The 19,888-nt window shown below is 41.2% G+C and overlaps 1 long non-coding RNA gene across 3 annotated transcripts in view; it reads left to right on the top strand.

Moving 5' to 3' along the window:
* Positions 1-3,731, top strand: part of LOC138106825 (uncharacterized) — a 38,047-nt gene extending 34,316 nt beyond the window's left edge. For all 3 annotated transcript variants that reach the window (XR_011149141.1, XR_011149143.1, XR_011149142.1), the window contains 2 exons: positions 2,373-2,496; positions 3,603-3,731. This is a non-coding gene — a long non-coding RNA (uncharacterized lncRNA). The remainder of the gene's footprint in view (positions 1-2,372; positions 2,497-3,602) is intronic.
* The last annotated feature ends 16,157 nt before the right edge of the window (positions 3,732-19,888 follow it).

Here is a 19,888-nt window from a genome sequence, read left to right on the forward strand (position 1 = left end):
GATTAGCATGCAGTGACTTGACAGACATGTTGGAAGGCAGAACTAACAAATTTCCAGCATACTACTAGATTATGCATTTCTCTGTGCATGCAAAAATACATCGTTGTTCACGTACCTCTGATACTTCTGTTGATACTTCTGTCAACATCTGTTCACAGAAGTGGCTATTGGCATGCACTTATCTGAGAATCACTATGCAAATATATGCAACTGCAGTGAAAGAAGTCCCTAGAAGATTTGAACAAACCCATTTTATCAGAATAAAAATGTTGAGGTGACTGACAGGTCCATTGTCACAGCCCTTACAGAAGCTGGCTGCCTGCTTTTTCCACTGTTAAAGCAGAATATTATTTGAGTACAAGAAGCATTACTGTGAACATAGCAATTCCCAATTCTGGTAACATTTTGCTTGATCCTGTTTCATTGTAGAGCAGTGGTGTATGTCTTCAGGGAAATCAGGCCTGGACAATGAAGGTGATATGAATTTAAAGTGATGGTGCCATTCACCAGAAAGGACAGGCCTTCTATTGTTAGACACTACTCAGGACACCAAAGAAGAATCCTAAAACAACCCCCTTCATTAAAATCAACTCTCCATTTATACTCATGGAGGTATGCAAAAGACAAATTGATGTGGTCCAGATGATGCCATCTTAGCTACTTATTAATGGTGCTGGTTCAGATGTTTGTGATGAAGGCCCAACCAGTACAGCTGATGAAATGCAGAACTCTCTAGTGTCTGATCGGCCTGAGCTAAACTGCTTAGAACAAGAAGCATTGCCAAAAGTGTTCTTTGCAACAACAACTTTCTCAGTTATGACCCCCTTCCTGCAACTTTTCCAAGAGCCACACATTAGGAGGTGAATTTGAGGCTGGAGTGAAAGTTTTGTTTGCAATTCTATATCCTCACTTGACATTGGAGGAGAAAGAACTGGTGTTCTATATTCTACAGCTGTCTACCTCCAAGGTTTTGGTAGCTCATACAAGTACACAGGCAAAAGGTTGACATACACATGGTTTTTGCTATGTCTTCCTCCCTCTTAACAGCACATGCAACATAAAGCACAGTTTTTCCCAGAATTTCGTCTCTACCATGGCTGCAGCAGCCGGAGTAAAGAGGGAAATTCTACTGTTTACTTTGAGAGATGGAGCGACATGTACTGAGTCCAATAACGCACAGAATTCCATGTCCTAAAATGTTGCATGACCATTGCAGACCAAAGAGTGAGTGATTCCTTAACCCCTACCTCTGCTCTGTCTTTAAAATGTGAAAGGCTGCTACTGTGGATCCTAGTTCTTCAGTTCCAACATTAAAACAACTTGTTTAGAGATCCTGCTTGATAATGAGTCAGCTGCTTCTACGCTGCATATTGTACATACAAGCATAAGTAATCTTGCCTTCCCATCATACAGTGTCAAACAACAGGGGGCTAAAGCAGTAGCTTAAGACACGGGCTTAAGCAAAGGCAGCCCCCCACTTTAAAAAGCAGATTAAGCATGTGACAGATGCTTTGCAGTAATTTATGAATAGTGTACGTTGACCTGATTTTTATGATGTTGATTGTATGATTATGTTGGCTTGATTTAATTAGAAGGCACAGACAAAGCCTGAAATACTTGATAAATACAAGCTACCCACTGATAAACACCCTTGGGTCAGTTTGAATTGTCAGCTGCGGAGAGCCTATTTCTAGGCTCCAAGGCAAGCTGCTGGAATATCTTTGGTCAGTTTGAATGCTGAGATTAAAACAACTCCAGTGACTATGCAAAGGACACATGAGCAATATGCTGCAAAGTCAAGTGGGCTGTCATAGAGGGTCAACTGTTGAAGGGAACTTATAGCACCCTACCCCTGTGACACCTTGGGGAAAAAACCCATTCTGGCAAGGCAAAACACCTAAAGTCAATTTTCCCTACTTGTTTTCCTCTGTACTGTTTTAGGACATCTGCATGTTCAGGATAAATCTGTAGGTGCCTGCAGTCTCAGGGACTCAAAAAGTATCACAGCCCTTGGCTCGGAGGGTATGGAAATCCTAGTATTCTACAGCAAGTAAAGACACAAACCCTTGCATGAAGGGACTGAGTTCAGAGGCTGGAGATGTAGCTAGCTCTAGTTATAAATAGCAGCTTAAAGTTTCATGATTAAAGTAATCTGCCCCTCACATATGAAAACTTTGAATGCATTCATAAATGTGAGATAATCAACAGGAGTTCATTTCCTCGCCATTGACCTGGTATTGTAGAAGACTTGCTTATAGGGCAAGACCACCTGGGGAATCCTGCACAGGGGAAGAAAGGAGGGACTCCTAACCACTGGGGAGAAAACATTCTACTATAGTATATCAGAACATTTTTATCTCTTTGTGACCCAGACAGGGACCTGTTAGGATATGATGAGGTTTGACATCCCTCATAGCTGAGCTTCTGTGTGAAACAGCCTGTGCTCGGGGCAGGCAAGTGAAGACAGGCAAAGAAGAAAACAGAATACATGCCCAGGTAAGTTCCTATTCAGTTTGCAACTGCGAGGCACACTTCGACACGCAAACCCAGAAGTACCCTGGGTCCCATAACAGAAATGCAGTGGAGTACTTCATATGGCAAAGTTCAATGGGGTCAGTAGTTCCCCTGAGAACTTTTGATATTTCTGCCATTGCTTCTTCTAACTTACCTCATCACAAGACCCTTTTTCCCTGCATAGCAATGTTCAATCTCCCACAGTCAGTGAACATGTATCCCTTGTACATATCAGAAATTTGACCTTCAGCCTTATCAAGGCTACTGTGTTCATCACTGCATTATAGTACATGACAAATAGCTCCATTCAAACATTCCCTTGTTCCACCATCACAGACTGATGCCTTACTGCTGACACTGACACACTGCCTCTTGCTGCTCTGCTCACTCACAGTTATCCATTTGCCAGAATAACCTTCCTAAGCCACCATATACCCTGACATTTGAAGGATTGTGCAGGGCAATAGGTTATAGAGGTAAAGTGTTACTAATGTTTCCTGCAACATCCAGATCATAGCTGGACAAAATTTTTATTTGAAATGAGAAAGATTCTATACAGAAATATATATATTTTTTAATTTGGGTCAATTTTACCCAAATGTTTATTCTTAAATGTAGCTGTCATTGGGCTGGGGCTTTCATGACATGCAAAGAAGGTAAAAACATTGTACTTGGACATTTTTGATAGTGAGGTTATTTTGCTTTTTAAGCACAAAACAACTTATCCATTTAAAATTACTATCAAAATGTATTTAAAAATTATTCAGAAAACTCAAATTGAAAATATCCCTTTGTTTCAGACCAGTGAAGACAACTCTTCACCACAAGTGGTTGTTTTTAGTCCTTAATTCTATGATTTTCTGTTTAAATATTCATAATCTCAAATCAAAATTACTTCTTTCTCTTCCTGTGTCTGTCAGAAAACCTTCTTCACATTCAGTTGTAATCCTGGACCCAATTAAAAGATTATTTAAACGTGCCCTTAATTCTGAGGCTGAGTTAAATACCTGTTCAGATTCTCCACTGAATAACTATGAATGTGAGGTATGCTGAACTGCTAAACCTCCCCAAACCTTTCTTCTCTTCAGCTTTTCTACATAGGACTTTTCTTCATTACTCAGTGGGAAAAAGAATGACAGCATGTTGAAATTGAGAAGAAGCTTCATACATTCAAAGATGCTGCTCCCGACCTTTTGTTCAGCAGAGAGAGAAAATAAAGCAACATCTACAAAACTTCTGTGTTTGGAAATAACTTGAGTTCTCTTGGACACCTGATAGGTTCTTCCCCTTCCATCTTCCTAAAGAGGTATTATTTTTGATCTAAAGACACAGAAACAAGGACTGAATAAAAACCAATAGAACAAACATTTAAAAATGGGGTATTGTCCTTACAGAAAGCATCTGACCAATTAAATTACCATTATTTCCCCTTCTCCCTCCAGCCTTACTGTATACAAATAGAATAAACAACCAAATTCACACTGAAGTCCAGTACTTCATTTTTCTGTAGTTCAAACACATTTCAGAACAGACTAGGCTCCATTTGTATATACATATATTAAAAAAAGAACACATTTCAATTAAAAACCCCCTCCACGTTTCAAGCTGCTTATATGTTATACATACACAAACATTTCACACATCAGGGGAACAAGCACGCAGAACCAACCCCAAGCAGTTAACTCCTAGCACCCTTCCTTTGTTCAGCTCCCACAAATTTCTGTTGCTGGTGGGTGTAAGTCTTTTGAACTTCTTGAAAGAAAGAGAAAACTGTAGCTTATTGTGTTTAACCATGTGCTTTCCAGGGCTGCAGGCAGAACTCAAGATGGAGCAATATGAACGCGTGGTGAGCAGCTCACAGCATTCCCTAGGGCTTTTCTGTTTTTTCTGCAGTTGTTTATCAATTTCAGTAGGACACACAATGGGATCCCGAGTATCTGTGTGCCTCAGATATCACTCAATTAACTTTACTCAGCAACAAGAGGAAAAAGAGTACTTTGAGCTTTGCTCTCTGGGGTGAAAGTTGAAATGAGCTGGTTCAACCAGAATGCTGGAAAACATGCCCACTGCTCTGCATGAGGGGAAACACCTCTCTGTAAGAGGTGCTGGTGTATTCCTCATATCTACCCTAGCTTTTAAACACCATTAAATATACCTCTCTTTTTAGCTTGCAAGGGCATGCCTTCTACAGCTAATGCCTTGTAACAATACTGACAGATGCAGTCATGACAACTATTGCATGGCCAGAGAAAGAAAGGAAACTACTGCCAACGTGGAAGCAGTATAGCAGTTTTAAAATATGTTATGTAGTTAGAAGGAAAAAAAATAATTTGAAGAATAGATGAAATTTAAGAAATGGGGTAGGAAAATCTAAGGAGGCCACAGCCAAAAATCTGTAAACAGGAAACGCTCTTTAGAAGAGAATACAGAAACAGACAACTACCCAGCAAAGTAGAAGAGGGCTTTAACTCATATTTGCTACAGTGTGTAGACTCACACCCAGATATGGCAATAAAATAAACACCTATCTCATTAAATCAGATTCATAGGCCACCCAAGAAATTCTGCTCCTTCTTGGTCAGAAAGAAACACGTGAAATCTCTGTCACGCATTTGTCTAACCCATGATCAAGCTGCCAAACTGAAGAGCAGACATAAGAAGCAAAATCTTCAGAAACCCTACCCACCCTGCTCCTGTAACAAACTAGGTAAGGGCAACCCACTGACCAGGTGGAAACCATTGCCCCCTTCTGTCAGGAATCAGCACCTGGGTAGCCTCCTTTAAGCCTCCTTAAGGTCTCATGGCCGGTGAAAGTCTTTGAGAGGTCAGGGATTGCCAAGAGGTCAACTAAGGGAGAAAGACAAAACAACATGTGCAAAAAATATCTTCCCATTATATCCCAAGGTTTCACATTTGGTTTTCCCAAGTCAGGAAGAGAAGGGAGGTTGGGCCCTGCACTGCTCCCTGGGGAAAGGCTGTTCTGCCAGCCTGCCTCTGACTCACTGTTGTGACATCTGGTATTAAAATTTAGGTAGTTTGAAGATCAGTGGAACAGAGCATTTAAAAACCCATTATTTCACCTGTTCATTTGATTTTTAAATAACTGTGTTAATTCTTATTTACCACACCAGGCCCCCGAATATACTGAGCATTGTTCCAAGTTATTGTAACCTTCCCTCTTAAAAGTGGATTTAAGCCATTACAGTCTATCACATAAATCCTTCTTAGTTTGTGGATTATTGACCTGATAGGCCCAAGCAGCTCCATCTGTCCTTTTAAATGGGCACGAATGCTGTGATAGTTTATTGCTTTCAATCCTATTATTTGCAAAGTGCTTTCTTCCTTTGTGTGTGTGTGTGTGTGTGTGTGTTTGTGCTTAGTATTCAGGGACAATTTGTTGTCAAGTTGTTGGCTATACTCTTTTAAATATAGGGCTTCCCAGTGTGAACTGCCCTCATACAGTAACATAAGTGAATGTACTGCTACTTGACTTGGGGAAATTAAACTGTTGACTTAGAGCCAGCCTTTGAGAGTGATGTAAAATTGATGGACTGGAAGAACATTTGAAAGTGAAAAGGGACTTCCTTTTGAAATGTTGATGTGAATCAAGTCTGAGTTAATGAACCTCTTATAGTCATAAAGTTACTTTCAGATATCTACTCTAAGTGGTTCTTTTGAAAGAGCTAAAATTATGCTCTAAGGGACATTTGTTGAAGTGAAAACAGGAGTAAAATAGTTTATTACCTGTTGATATGTGTCAGGGTGAGAGTATGCAGAGAAAAACAGGCGTTTTTCATTGGTTAGTATCTGTGGGTCAAATTATTTATTTATTAGTTAAATTGTTTATTGATTAGTTAATAATTTTGATGTGTTGAGTCCAATAATTTCGGATGGAAGTTTTAAAGCGCTATGAAAAGGTTCCCTGTGCAAGGAAGCCTGCTCTTTCCTGTCCCAAGGGTATTCTACACACAGTTATTACTGTTAGGCAATGTACTGAAAAGCCTGGAGACCAAATATGGAGACAAAAATCTGTAAAATGTGGCTGCCACCTTGGCCTGATGGATTTCATTGCTGCACTTTTGTCCTCTTTCTATGTGTGAGCCACTCCACCTGGCACCAGGAGGCCAGGCCATGCAGAACATGCGGATGTGGCTTCCCAATATGCAGAATGCTTTGCCTCTGACATGGCTGGATTCTCTTTGCAAAAAGATTAGTCGAAAAGAGACAGTCTAGCAAGTCTGTTCTGAATAGTATTTAAAAATCTTACAGAAACTAAAAAAATACTTTGCAGATGGTCTGTAATAGCTTTTGTATACAAAAATAGAGATGTCTTAGGTCTGACACTTGGTAGAGAGTGGTTTGTAACTGGCTTATACTCTTTTATAACATATGTATGCAAGGGACACAGTTGTTTTTTCAGGGATGGGGTGGGAGGATATTTTTGGCAAGCCATTTTTGCAGAAGAAATGCCAGGTGCCAGCACCTTCTCAAATCCAGAGCTATGGCCAAAATTTGAGTGAAACTGTGAAATACCTTTGATCACATAGTTTTGTATATGATGGTGTTATTCTAAGTATACTTGTGTGAATACTCAGAGCTCAGTCTATTTACTGCCTTTTTTTGGTTGGTTGGTTTTTTTGGGTTTTTTTTTTGCTTATCTAAGTGATTTATTACTTTTTTAAAGGCATCTGGATGCTCTGACTCATCAATTATTGGACAATTGACTCACTGTAGGGTTTACCAGTGACTAAATCTTGTCCTAAGCCAAAAGCTTGCATAAAACGCTTCTTCCTTAAAGTGGAAGTAATTGCATCCTAGGTGCTCACACTTTGTTTTGACAGGGAGAAAAGTGGTGGCCTCTCGAGACAGTCCACCAGGCAGTTTTTAGGAGAGGGCATCAGCTTCCCTGGCTGAAGCAATGGGAAGTTCTTCCCTGTTATACAAATGCAAAGCAAAAGTTCGAAGTATTTAGGAAACTTTCACTTCCCTTCTAGCATCAAACAGAACAGTTATTTTTGGGGATGAGCACATTTAATCCTGCCATCCTGGATACTTAGCCTAATGGAAAAAGAGAGTGATCCAGATGTTCAGCTGCACCTTGGGCAACTGTCTTAGCAACACTTATGAAATGCTGATATGCTTGAAGATATGGAAGACAGTGATAAAGAGCATTTCTGCAGCATTAAAAATGAAAGCTTTGCCCTCTGAAATGTAGCAGAACACTACCTAGCATTCTGCCTATATCATATCCATAAGCTTTAGGATGATGTCTAGAATTCCAAGTGAATATGGTTTCCTTATTGTATAGTATTAACTAGCATTTTTATCCTACAGAAATGGAAGCTGAGCATCTGATAGAGGAGCATCTAAGAAATAAATTTGTGCATATATGTTTCATTTTATATATATAGTATGTACATATAAACACACTAAAACTGTATGTAGCAAATTTTACCCACAGTCACCCTAGGTACCAATAGAGTATATTTAACACTGAGATATTTCTAGGAAAAAATCAGTAAATTTATGTTTGTCCCAACTTAGGCTCATTGAATTACTGAGATGAAATTACCCAAACCTCTTTTTTTCAAGTGGTTTCTCTGTGCCAAACACAGGGTTTCCATCAAGGAACTGGGCTTGCTAGAGAACGCTTAACTCCATCACCCTGTATGAATGTGGAGCCCGAAGGGAACCTTTCCAATGGTCACTGTTTCTGTTTTAACATTTCAGTCACCAGGAGGAAGGAGAAGACTTTAGTGTATTACTGAAAGCTATTCATTTTATGAACTGTACCAATAATGTGGCTTATATTCTACTTGGTGACTAAATTGGTTTCTGAGTTTATATTCACAGTACTCAGTTTTATCTAGTTAGGCTATAAAACTGAACTTATTAATCAGGCACTAGCGAGGATGGGGTTTTGAACAAGGTTCTTTTAGCTACTTTAGTAGCTAGAACACTGTTTTGGTGGTGGCTTTAATACTGTCTTAAAAATCTGATCCAAAGAATTATGAAGGCTGAAGGAACAAAATCACTGCTGTAGTACTTTGTTAAAGCAGTTCACATTATACTGAAGGCTTGTAAACTGGCCTGTTTCTGTGAAAGCCGCTCTTCTGCCTCTTGGCTTGATAGGCTAATAAAAAAAAAGGGACATACTGTAGACACTTGCAAGCTTTGGAACCAGGAGACTGAAAAGTAAGGGGTAAGACAGTACACATCCTTTGATAAGAAACTGGTCCATACATGGGTTCGTGCATTCTTCTTATGATAAAGGGTATGAAACAAAACAAATTGCTATCCATAGGTCTTTCATCTTGAAACAGAGCAATGAAAACTCAAGTGGTGGTTATAGTCTCAAAGCCACTAGCTGGGAACATTACAGAGTGCAGGTCTCATTGCCACCTGGAATTCTTTTAAGCTATACTGTATTTACATGATGTCATTTAAAAGGGAAAGAATGATGAATGCTCAATTAATTGTAAAATCAAAAACACACAGAGGAAACATCTGACTATTTTAATATACATATATGAATGATCTTCATGGCTGCATAATTCAGTTTAACATGAAATAAACCGGTTCTCCAGGATAAGCCAATTCTACTAAGACTTCATTAAAAATTTCATCCTGAGCTAGATGGGAAGACTGATGCCAGTCAAACCCATTGAAAGCTGGGATATGATCACAGTGTTTGAATCTTTAAGCAATTCAAAGTGGAAGTGACAGTGAATAAGCACTGGGGTATTTGGGTAACTCTAAGCCAAACTGGTAGGGGGATGAATTCTGCAGCACCTAGCTCCAGAAACCTTGAGCTCAGTGAATCCTGATGGACTGCTGGCTAGGCAGGTTTGGCAGCCTGGATGCACACACTTTATCAGTTCAGGGCTCTCTCTCCTCTTTTCTGTTGAATTTGGCTTCCATCACAGAGTAAGGCAACTTCTAGGGTAGCTGAAATGTGCAGCCCACCTCTGGTTCTCCATGCACCACCAGAAAGGTGCAAAAACTCTGCATGGTCACAGCTGACCCCAAATCACAGACACAAAGCCATGCCCTGGCTGGATCTCTGCTTGTAGCCTACAGGCAGAATGTGGTGGAGAACAAAGCATGCAGAGTTTTATCAGGAGGACTTCAGCTGTCCTTCTACCTTCTTTGTTCCAGGGAGTTCCAGTGAGTTTTCCTAGAACATAGTGATGAGTCTCTGGAAGCCAAAACTGGCCCTTTTTCTTCAAACAACTTTGTTCTCTCAATTTTTATTTAATCAGTAGAGTCTCTACAAGAAAACTTAGCATGACTGAGTAGAGCTTTCTTTTCTAGTAGTGAAAGTCAACACAATGTTCTGAAATCACAGCGAATATCAAATTCCTGACAACTTGATGGCATCTCCAGATGCTGAGATAAAATAATCCAGAGCAGCGTAGATTATCTGATAAATATCGACACTGCTCCCAAATGGTCCCAAAGGAGGAAGGTGTTCTAGCTTACGAGGACTTTTCTGTGTTGCTCTCTACTCCCTCAGAAATGTGTCTGCCTATGAACTGTGTGCAAATAAAAAGCACTGTTTACAGAAAGGATCCTTCTTTTAGCTCTGCAGCAGCTGAAAATGCTGAGAGTGATCTTGTTCACCTCTTAGACACCAGAAAAACCTGTGTGGCAGAACTATCATACAGCTTTATGTTCATGTAGCACCTCCAGTACAGCTTTTCAGAAGAGGCCTGTGTGTGATTCCCTGATAAAAATGACGAGTAAATAATCACTGGCAGTATACATGCAAATTGGCTTTCCAAAGCATGGAGCCACAAGACAAAGTTTATCAATCAAGGGTACCAAAGCAATTGTGAGCAGTCCCCAGAGAATTAGTCCTCCAAGAATGCATGAAATCAATCTGGCAGCCTCTGAAATACACAGTTGCTTATGTCCATACAAATATTCACCCTCTCACCATGGAGGCACAAAGGAGTGCAGATTAAAAGGATTGTTTCAGGACTGAAACAGTCACTCTGCAGCAAGAAGCCAAGCAAAGACTGATAATTATTTTATCTGTGCTGAACAACATTGTAAGCAAATTGCACATAATTATGACAAAATACCATCAACAACATGACAGTCTCCTGTTGTGTGCTGGGGCATTTGGCACACAGTGATGCCAAGTCAAATGTTTGCTCCCTTTCTGATGCTTGGTGTTTGTTTTTTTGTCTGTTGATTTGATTCACACTCGTGCTTCAATAAATACTTTTTATACTGTCGTTGTGTACAGTGTTCACTGATTTATGCCAGAGGATTGAACTTCAGTAGCCAGAGTCTCATCTTCATTCCTCACTGCAGAGACTGTTCCCTGTCAGAAGCTCCTTCCATTCCTTGGAGAGAGGAGACAAATGAGCCCAACCAGTGATATCTGTGAGGGAATGGGGTACACACTGGGATGAAAGGCATGTGGAGATCCCTCCTCACAGGAGAGGAAGATCAGTTTGTTGTAAGGACTTGCTGGCAAACTTGTGCTATCAGACTTAGCATTTGACATTCACGGCCTAAACTTGCTGGGGATTTTTGCACCACTGTTAAACCATGTGGCCTTTTGGGGGACTGATGGGCTGTCCCCATTTCGACCTTGCCAACAAGACCCTTTCTGTTGCCTTTGGTGGCAGATGGCAAAAGCTTCATGTAAGGCGGTTCTGTACAGCAAGTGAGATGATCTCATCCCATTTGACTAGTCTAAACCATATGCAGATGAACTCTAGAGATTTTTGAAGCTTATAAAACCTAGGCAAAACAAATGGCTTCAGATTTTAAGTTGCTTGCTTTGCAAAGTTATCCTGCAGTAAGATAAAGCTAAAAAAATGGGCAACACAACTGCAGATGAAATCTAAAACTGACAAATGTGGTATAGTTCACAAAGAAAGTCACAAGAATGACTAAACAGTGCTAACAGTGTTAAAGTGGCATATTCACAATTTTCCATGCAGGTGTAGCTCCTGCCCACATTTAAAAAAAAAAAAAAGCTTTAAAAATATGCGGTATATACTTAGCAACTGATCCTTGAGAAGTAAGCCAGTTCTTAATATCTTCCTCATGTTTGGAAATATAGGTCCTTCAATTGAGGAAGCCATCAGAAAACGGGATTAAATAAGTACAAATTCGGTCTGGGCTTCTCCTTTTTCTGATCAGAAAATTTGTTCAGATGCAAGACCTGGTTGTGGCATGGGTCTTAGAACTCTATGCTTTTGTGTCAGCCCATCTTGAGGAGCAGAACAAAGAATCACAGCATACACGTGCCTTAGCTCTGTAGAAGTGTTGGTATGAGCAGATGTTCGGCAGGCTTTAAGTGCAGTGGAGTGCACCATTTAAGGCCTTAAACCCTCGGAGAGTTGAAGGGTGCCAAGGGGATGCAGGAGGTGGACAGGGAGCAGATCCCCATTGCCTCCCCGATGGGGAGTGCATGCTGTACACCGGTGATGGCGATGAGGGCATACACCCTCACACACCACACCTCTGCTTTTGAGGCCAAGCCACTGAAGATCTGGGTGGAAATAAAGGGGAGATTGAAAAACAATGCAATGTATGGAGTATTTTTCAGAGGCGAGAACGAAAGCTGCTGTCTCTCCGACAAGGCGATGAGCCCTCTAGAGGCAGCTGCAACCAGAGCAACCCCTACCATGGTGGTGCGTCATGGAGGAAGAGCCCAGCCTGGTGTCCCACGCCTTTGCACCCTCTCCTAGCCTGCTCCCTCTCCCACAGCCCTTCTCTCTATCCCAGTCCCCCGGCGCCCACCCCTGGCCCCTGGTAGTTAATCCCACTTCAGCCAGTAGGCTGGAGAAGTCCTGGGGAAAGGAGTTGCAGCTGGGCACAGAGACAGCAGCATTTAAGCCACTTTAAAAAGTTTGCAAAAAAGTTTGTTTGCTAGTAAATTATGTATAGACCATTGACCAGTCCTCATCTTACATGGCATTTCTTTAAAGATGTGACAAGAATTGAGGAAAACAGCTTCTCAGCTACCCAGTAATCCTTTCAGATTCAAACTATGTTCAGGATGAATCGAATCGCAGTCCATCCAGGCTCTGGTAGGAGTTAAGCACAGCAAGCACAACCACCCCTCCATGCCTACAGGAATGGCCAGGGCACTGCCTTCCCCTTGGTTCTTCCCCCCAAGAGTGAGAAGGGAGCGAATAACAGCAGAAAACTACTGGGGAACAGTAGTGAGGGTGCAGGGTGCCAAGCAGGCTGCAGGGTAGCTTCAAGCATAAAAGGTGTTAATTCCTTACTGTTAATGTTTAATTAAAATCAGAGACTCTTGCCTTTTCTATCCTGGGAAAGCAGTGGATACTGTGGGAATGCCGTGATTTTAACCAGGCTGGTTTTCCAAGGGCTTCTGAAGCTGTGAAGCTGACTCATCTCTGGCTCTTTCGCGCTGTGGGTGAAGCAGCAGGCGGGGAGGCTGGATGTGCAGCCTCCCTGGAGCAGGGGATGTGACTGGGGTCGTGACAGTATGCTGGTTGTATTTTATCACTCTTGCTTCATTTTCAAGGACTTGGAACTTGTCAAAAGCAGCAGTTTAGTATGTAAGAGAAGTTGTTCAGGCTTTGAAAAAACCCTCCAGGCACTTCTGTACACCTGTCTTTACAAGACAGCATAAAACCTTTCTGCAATCCCCCTCAGGAATGTGTTATGTACCAGTTGTGGGCATTCAGCTTGGTCTGGAGAAGTACCTCGCATCTTTTCTCTGCTTTCTCTTCAAAGCTCCGAGTGATTCCTATCTGTCAGCTATCAAACCACAATTTCTCCAAAAGGAGAACCTTTCTGGTTTTATCCCTGTTTCCTCAAAAACTTATGCTGTAAGACCAGCATTAAAGGGCTTAACACCTTAAGCCCCTCATGACAATGTCCATGGTATTAATTGCTGGATGATCTTGCTCCAGTGGTCAGCAAGATACAACAGCAAAATGGTTCCAGTGGTTTCTCTTCTGAAATATCTGTCTGGTACTAGCATTTCCTATGTCCTCACTTTTCTTGACTAGATCTTAATTAAAAACCTAATAAAATTCCATAATTTGATTAAGAGACACGCAGTTAATTTCTTTGCAGCACTGTCAGGTTCATCCATCCATCTCAAGCAAAGAAAAAAAGCAAAAAAGAAGCTCCAATGTTATGCAGAATTACCCCTTATTATATAAGCCTCTCACAGGATATTTGTGGGATGATATGAAAAATAGCATGTATAAGTCTCTTACTTACAGTTTAATTCATTGTGCACATTATTTTTAAAGGTGTGATGGCTGGTTTAATTCAACTAAGAATATGTGTTAGCTAGCCCTCACCTGGTTGCTTTTGGAGGGAATTCAAGGGAGGTTCTTGATTTATTTTTTTTTCCCATTCCAAGTGGAGGCAGGGATTAGAAGCACATGTTCTCAAAAAGAATTCAAACATATAGTTTAATTTAATCTCTTTGTTAATTTTTTTGGTAAACTATTAAGACTTTTGGAATCAGCATGTTTAAGTGACTTAAGCCTACAGATTGATGCTTGGGCTGACATGTTAGCTAGGCAGGGGAGGGACAATTTATTCTTGGAAGTCTGTAACAGAATTGATGTAAAGCCTAAAAAAGATGTTTCTTTTATAAAGATGTTGGTGCTGTATAGGCAACAGTCCACACATTTCATCTGCTTGTTATGTTGTTGGTCTCTCACAAGCTACAAACCCCCACTGCTGTAAGCAGTAGTAACAGCAATCCCTAGCCCACTAGCATCAGTTCCCTAAACACTTGAAATGCAGCCTAGTCCTAGACTGGAAAACACATAGCTGGCTGATTTTTTCCTTCTGATTTTAAAATTTTGGCCAACAAAAACTTTGGTTTTCTGCGTGCATTTTTTGCAGGGGATAAAGTTCCAGTTTAGCCAATGCCATCTTGAAGGAACAAAAAATTTACTTTTTACTCTTGACTTTGTCTTCCAGGCTACAGAACTCTGAAGATCAGGGTGAATTTTTGTCTCAGCAAAGAGTAGAAAATAATAACTTGAGTCTTGTCAAGCAGTTCTCCCATCTCCTTTGACAGCTCAGCCTTTGGTGGCTGCAGTGGGTCGGACACATGGCTGTATCATAAGCCTTGTGGATCAGCCCATCAGGAGGAAAGGAACACAGATTTGGAAGGGTCCCCTGTCTTCCTCTGAAAGCATCTGGGCATTTTAACCTCTCTTTGGGTACCATTTTGCTGTCAGATGAAGAGCTCTTGCCCTTCTTCTTTGTAATTAGAGAGAGATTAGGTCTGATGCCTTTCTGGTGGCCCTTTGGGGCTCAGGGAAGGAATTTTGCCCTTGTCATGGCTGTCTGGCCAGTGCTGAAATTTCATTGTTTTTTTCCTGAATCCAGATATCAGGTAAGTAAAGTTTATAATTCATGTTATTACAGCTGACTGGTGCCTAGGAGAATGAACTGGTTTCCCAGCAGACTGGCTGGGGAAAGAGGAAGAGTTGCACAGTCACAAAACATATTCCTTAAATGTCAAAACTGCTCATGTTTCAGCTTGTGTCTGTTGTCTCTTGTCCTTACAGCATGGAGTTCCAAGAAGAGCTTTGTTTAGTATTTGCAGACAGCAGGTCTCCCCCTTACCCTCTCCCCATTTGGCTGAACATGCCCAGCTCTCTCAGCTTCTCCTCCTAGATCATGGCCCCTCATGGGGGCCCTCTGCTAGGCTGGTTCCAGATTGTCAATGTTTTTCTTGTTCTGCAGAGGCCAAAAGTGGATATAACACCTCAGCTGTGGTCTCACAATGGCAGAGGAGAGGGAAATAATCATGTCATCATTCTTGCTCATGCAGCCTGGCATGCAGTTGGCCTTCCTTGCTGCAAAGATGCATTGCTGGTTCATGTTCAACTTGATGTTCAACTTGATGTTCAACTTGATGTTCACCAGGACCTCCAGGTCTTACCTGCAAAACTGCTTTCCTGTCAGAGCTCGGCCTGTCCCGTATGTGGGGTTGTTTCTCACCAGGGCAGGCCTTGGTGCTTCCTTTGATTGAACTTCATGAGGTTCAATTTGGCCCATTTCTCCAGCCTGATCTCCAGCATATTGACTGCTCTCCTGTTTCGACATTGTCTGAAAACCTGCAGAGAGAACACTAATTCCCCTTATCCAGTCCCTTATACAGACACTGCACAATACTGGCGCTGGTAGGGTCCTCTGAGGTACTCTGCAAGTGGCTGCCATTTGCACTTCAGACCCATAAGCACCACCCCTGGAGCCTGATGGTTCAGAGGATTTTCCAACCAGTCCCCTCATTCAGTCCACCTCTCACCAATTTCCTTATAAATTTGATTTCCAGAAGAAGGTATGGAATAAGTTAGGACTTGAAATAACCATTTGGGTTCAGAACAAAACATTTCTATTGGCTTGAGCAATAAGTAAATACATAAATTGTGGTGGCAACTTATGCAAAAAACTTGTTTTGTGGATTGTGAAATTGCTGCCCTTTCACCCAGAGATCTGCCAAATAACCCATGGAAAAAAATATTGGGAAAAGAGACCACTTCATATAGGCTGGCTGTTGAAGGAAGACTTACATAACTCCTATGTCAGACTGAGGCTCGACCTAGTAATTTTAAAAACATTAAGCTCATTCAAAGGATAATGAGTCCATGAGCTAATCTGGATGTCAAGCTATCACTATTATTTGAGATACAACTGCCAAATGTGTATAAACAGAGTTGTTATTGTCTTTAATTACTGCTTGTGGATAATTCCCTGCAGCATATGTGCATTACTTCTTAATTTTTGGAAATATGAGATCTTGTTCTTTCCATGTGATTTGCAGTAATTAGTTTCATTGTTCCTTTTCCAAGAATACCTGCTGTAATTATCTCTCCATGGTAAGCTGAGAGAAAGGATGACCACAGAAATAAGTGATATTAAGGGAAGATATAAAAAATTTGAAATTACAAAACCATCAAGAACAGTTCCTCATAACTAATTTTTTCCAGAATATTTCAGAATTATTTTTAACTCCCTTGGGTGTTACTCTTGTTGATGTCTCTGTGTTATGTATAGAATCAACTCTTTCAGAAAAGGGACCTGTGATTTTAGATAGCATTATTTCAGGTGCTGAAACTGAAACATTTTGCTAGAAGCTGGTCATGAAAAGGTGATCCTTATCACTCTCTAGCAACTATTTGCACTCCCAGATTCCATGGGCATTTTGATATTAGTGGTTACAGATCCCTTGTGGTTTGCGGAGTTCAAGCTACCAAGAACATAAATGGGGCTGTTATCCTTTCTCTACACATTAAGCACCTACAGTGGTGCTGGGCATATTTGGTAAACACACAACTGTCCCTCTTTGGCTGAAGTGTTCCCAGGCTCTGGACTTCAGAGATCATTTAATGGGAATCAGAAGCTGGCCTTTGTGTGCTTGGGCTCATGGGCTGTGAATACAATAAGCAGTTCCTTGTAAATCTTACTGTGCCCTGCAAGGGCCCCATGGTGGAAGTCTCCAAACTGCTCAGCTTGGGAAGACCAGCATGGCACACTGCATCTTCAAAGCCAGGCTGCATGAGGCTCTAAGCAACCTTGATCTGGTGGAAAGTGTCCCTGCCCATGACAGGCAGGTGGAACAAGATGATCTTTAAGGTTCTTTCCAACCCAAACCGTTCTATGATCACTGCTTGCCCACCTGCATCTTAAGGCAGATGGGCATCTGTTTCCCAGTGAAGACACAGCTGAAAAAAATTTGAACTGTTAAGTCTGGAGCAGGCTAAGAACTTATGAAGAACTGGAAATGCACTAAACCCCAAACATAAAAAGCGAAGGAGAATGAGTTTAGTCAGACAGTTTCAAATTCCAAAGCCATCATCTCTACCTTGCTGGCAGTGGATGGGTGGATTCTCTCTAAACTAGATGCAGAGATATGTGTTAATTTTCTACAGCAAAAAAGATAGGTCAATAGCAGACCCAGAACCTAAATATAGATGCTTCTACACTTAGCTACTATGTAATGCAGCTTGTGATGGTTGCCAGAGAAACCCATTTATGCTCTTGAATGAGGTTGTGCTCTCCCTGCTTTATCCTCTCCCACATAATGAACATTTTAAAAAGTGGTTTAGTACAGAATTGAACTATGGTGAATGCACTGCATACAGAGGCAGTAAGTGTTTAGATGTCAGCTGTGTATGTGTATTTTTCTATTTTGGGACACAGTGAAACAGCTCAAGGTATCTCTCTATAGTGCTGGAGAACGACAGCGTTCCTAGCTCAGTCTGAGTTCTTCCGTCTCAGATCTGGGGGTGGGTGAGGAGAGGCACTTTCACAAGACACTCAGCAAAACTTTTGCCTGTCTCTTAGTTTCAGCAAGGACTGAACTTTTTGACAGCTATGAGTTGTTGGATTCCTTCATGACTGCACAGCTTTTCATAGTCATGTGTTCTTCCCCGTCAAGGACTAAAAGCAGACAAGCCAGTGAACCACAGGAACTGAAAGCACCACCTATGGCCTTGGACTATCCCTCCTTCCAGGAGCTCAACCCAGACTGACCAGGTTGAAAGCAAGACAGCAATGTCTGTTTTAAACAGTGGGACCTATGCATCATGATACAGTAAGACTGCCAAGGGAACAAGGGAAATGGGCTAGTCCTAGCCTATGGATGGACAGGGCCTCTGCAGCCTGGGAGGCATGTGACTTTGGTAGATATAACTGTAGGGCTAAAAAAATCATGAGCCTTGGAGAGAAGTCATACAGGGGTTGAACAACTTTTGAGTCTCTTCTTATATGAGAAGTAGCAACCATGAATAATTCTGTTTTCCTCGTCTCAGCTGTGTCTCCTCTTCTGTACCATATCTTGTCCAAAGGAACATAGCATCAGTCAACTGAATCTTCATCATCTTTTTCTGATGATTGATTTTCTTGATTTCTGAAAGATTGTGCTTCACCTGCACAGTTATTTGGCCACAGGACCCAATCTCCTCTACCTCATAGCCTTGTCTGCAAGGGATGGATTTTCATGTCAGGCTGTGAACTGAGTAACATCTGTGAGCAAAAATGCATTCCTCTGATACTTGCTCTTTGGAAAGTCCTCTAATTAGCCCTGTGCACTTTTATGAGACTGGGGGCCTTAGAGACTTTTAAAAAGACGCATGCAGAACACTTCCCTTGGGATTTCCCCCTTATCTCTGGAATCAGCTCAGTCTTATTACTTATCGATTAATCAGGGCATTAGTTTTGTGACAAAGGTTTCAGAAAAGCACTGATCAGGAAAGGAACTAAATTGAAAAGCAACAAGACTGAAATTATGACCACAGAAAATAAAAAGTATTGATCTCCAGAAATATTTGCCCTAGCTGGGGAACAGGGGAGCCATGGAAAAAATGATGTGGCTTCAGCTCACCGCAGAAGCTTCTCTTTGATAAGATGGGAAAAATAAGTCAGAGCGGGGAGTGATGGTGAGCCACTGAGAGCAGCAGGGTAAAAAAAAAAATTACGAAATATCCCAAAGCAAAACTATTAAACAGAGATTGCAAAGTCCCCTAGATGATTTGTATGCTGTGCTTAGAAACCACTCACTGCTGGGCAGGAGATCAATAGGACAGTGACAATTAGATATTAAGTAGAAGGAAAATGGCATGGATACACCATGTCCAGATTGCTAGAAATATATGAACATGAGGAATGGAGGTGGAAATAATATTTTCGGTGCTTGATACTAGGATTTTCTCCCCCAGTAAAACTGGCCTTATTTCTTCTGAAAGGTGTCTTCAAGAATTTTTAAAATAGCCTCAGACATTTCCCTTGCTGCTGGTCCAATGTTTCCTCATTTTTTTCTCCTTGCTTAGGATCTCCTCATGACTCCTCTTATTAGTCAAATATATGAAAGGCAGCCTTTGGTTTTCACATATTTTATTTCTCACGGGACTTGTATTTTAAAACTTGCTGACACACTGCCAATCTGGGTGCTCATTTCCTACTCTTTCCTGCCTGAAATGCCTAAGACAGTCACTTTCTTTTTTTTTTTTTTTTATTCTTCCTTCACACAGTGACTTCTGCAATAAGACCCTGGTATTTTGTTAGAGTTGCTAGGCACTGCTGTAGCACCAGTAATTATAATAAAGAACAACACATAATCCCAGAACATGTTTCAAAGTCCTTCTCACCTCAGCAAATACACACAGACATGCAGAAGTACATGGAGAGGTTTATCCCTACATAGTGCAGTTCTCTAGCTTAGGAAAATTTTGCCTTCAGTGTCCTTGATTACCATGGCTTTCATTGTCCAATTTCTTTCTTCAGGGTTTCAGAAGTCAGTGGTTAACAGTACTTTTCTCATGATTTTCTGTCTCTCATCTTTCTGAGTTGTTCTCTTTCAATTTACAAAAGGTTTCCACATGCTTGCTGCTCTACCTAA

Source organism: Aphelocoma coerulescens, chromosome 2, assembly GCF_041296385.1.
Source record: "Aphelocoma coerulescens isolate FSJ_1873_10779 chromosome 2, UR_Acoe_1.0, whole genome shotgun sequence".
Lineage (NCBI taxonomy): Eukaryota > Metazoa > Chordata > Aves > Passeriformes > Corvidae > Aphelocoma > Aphelocoma coerulescens.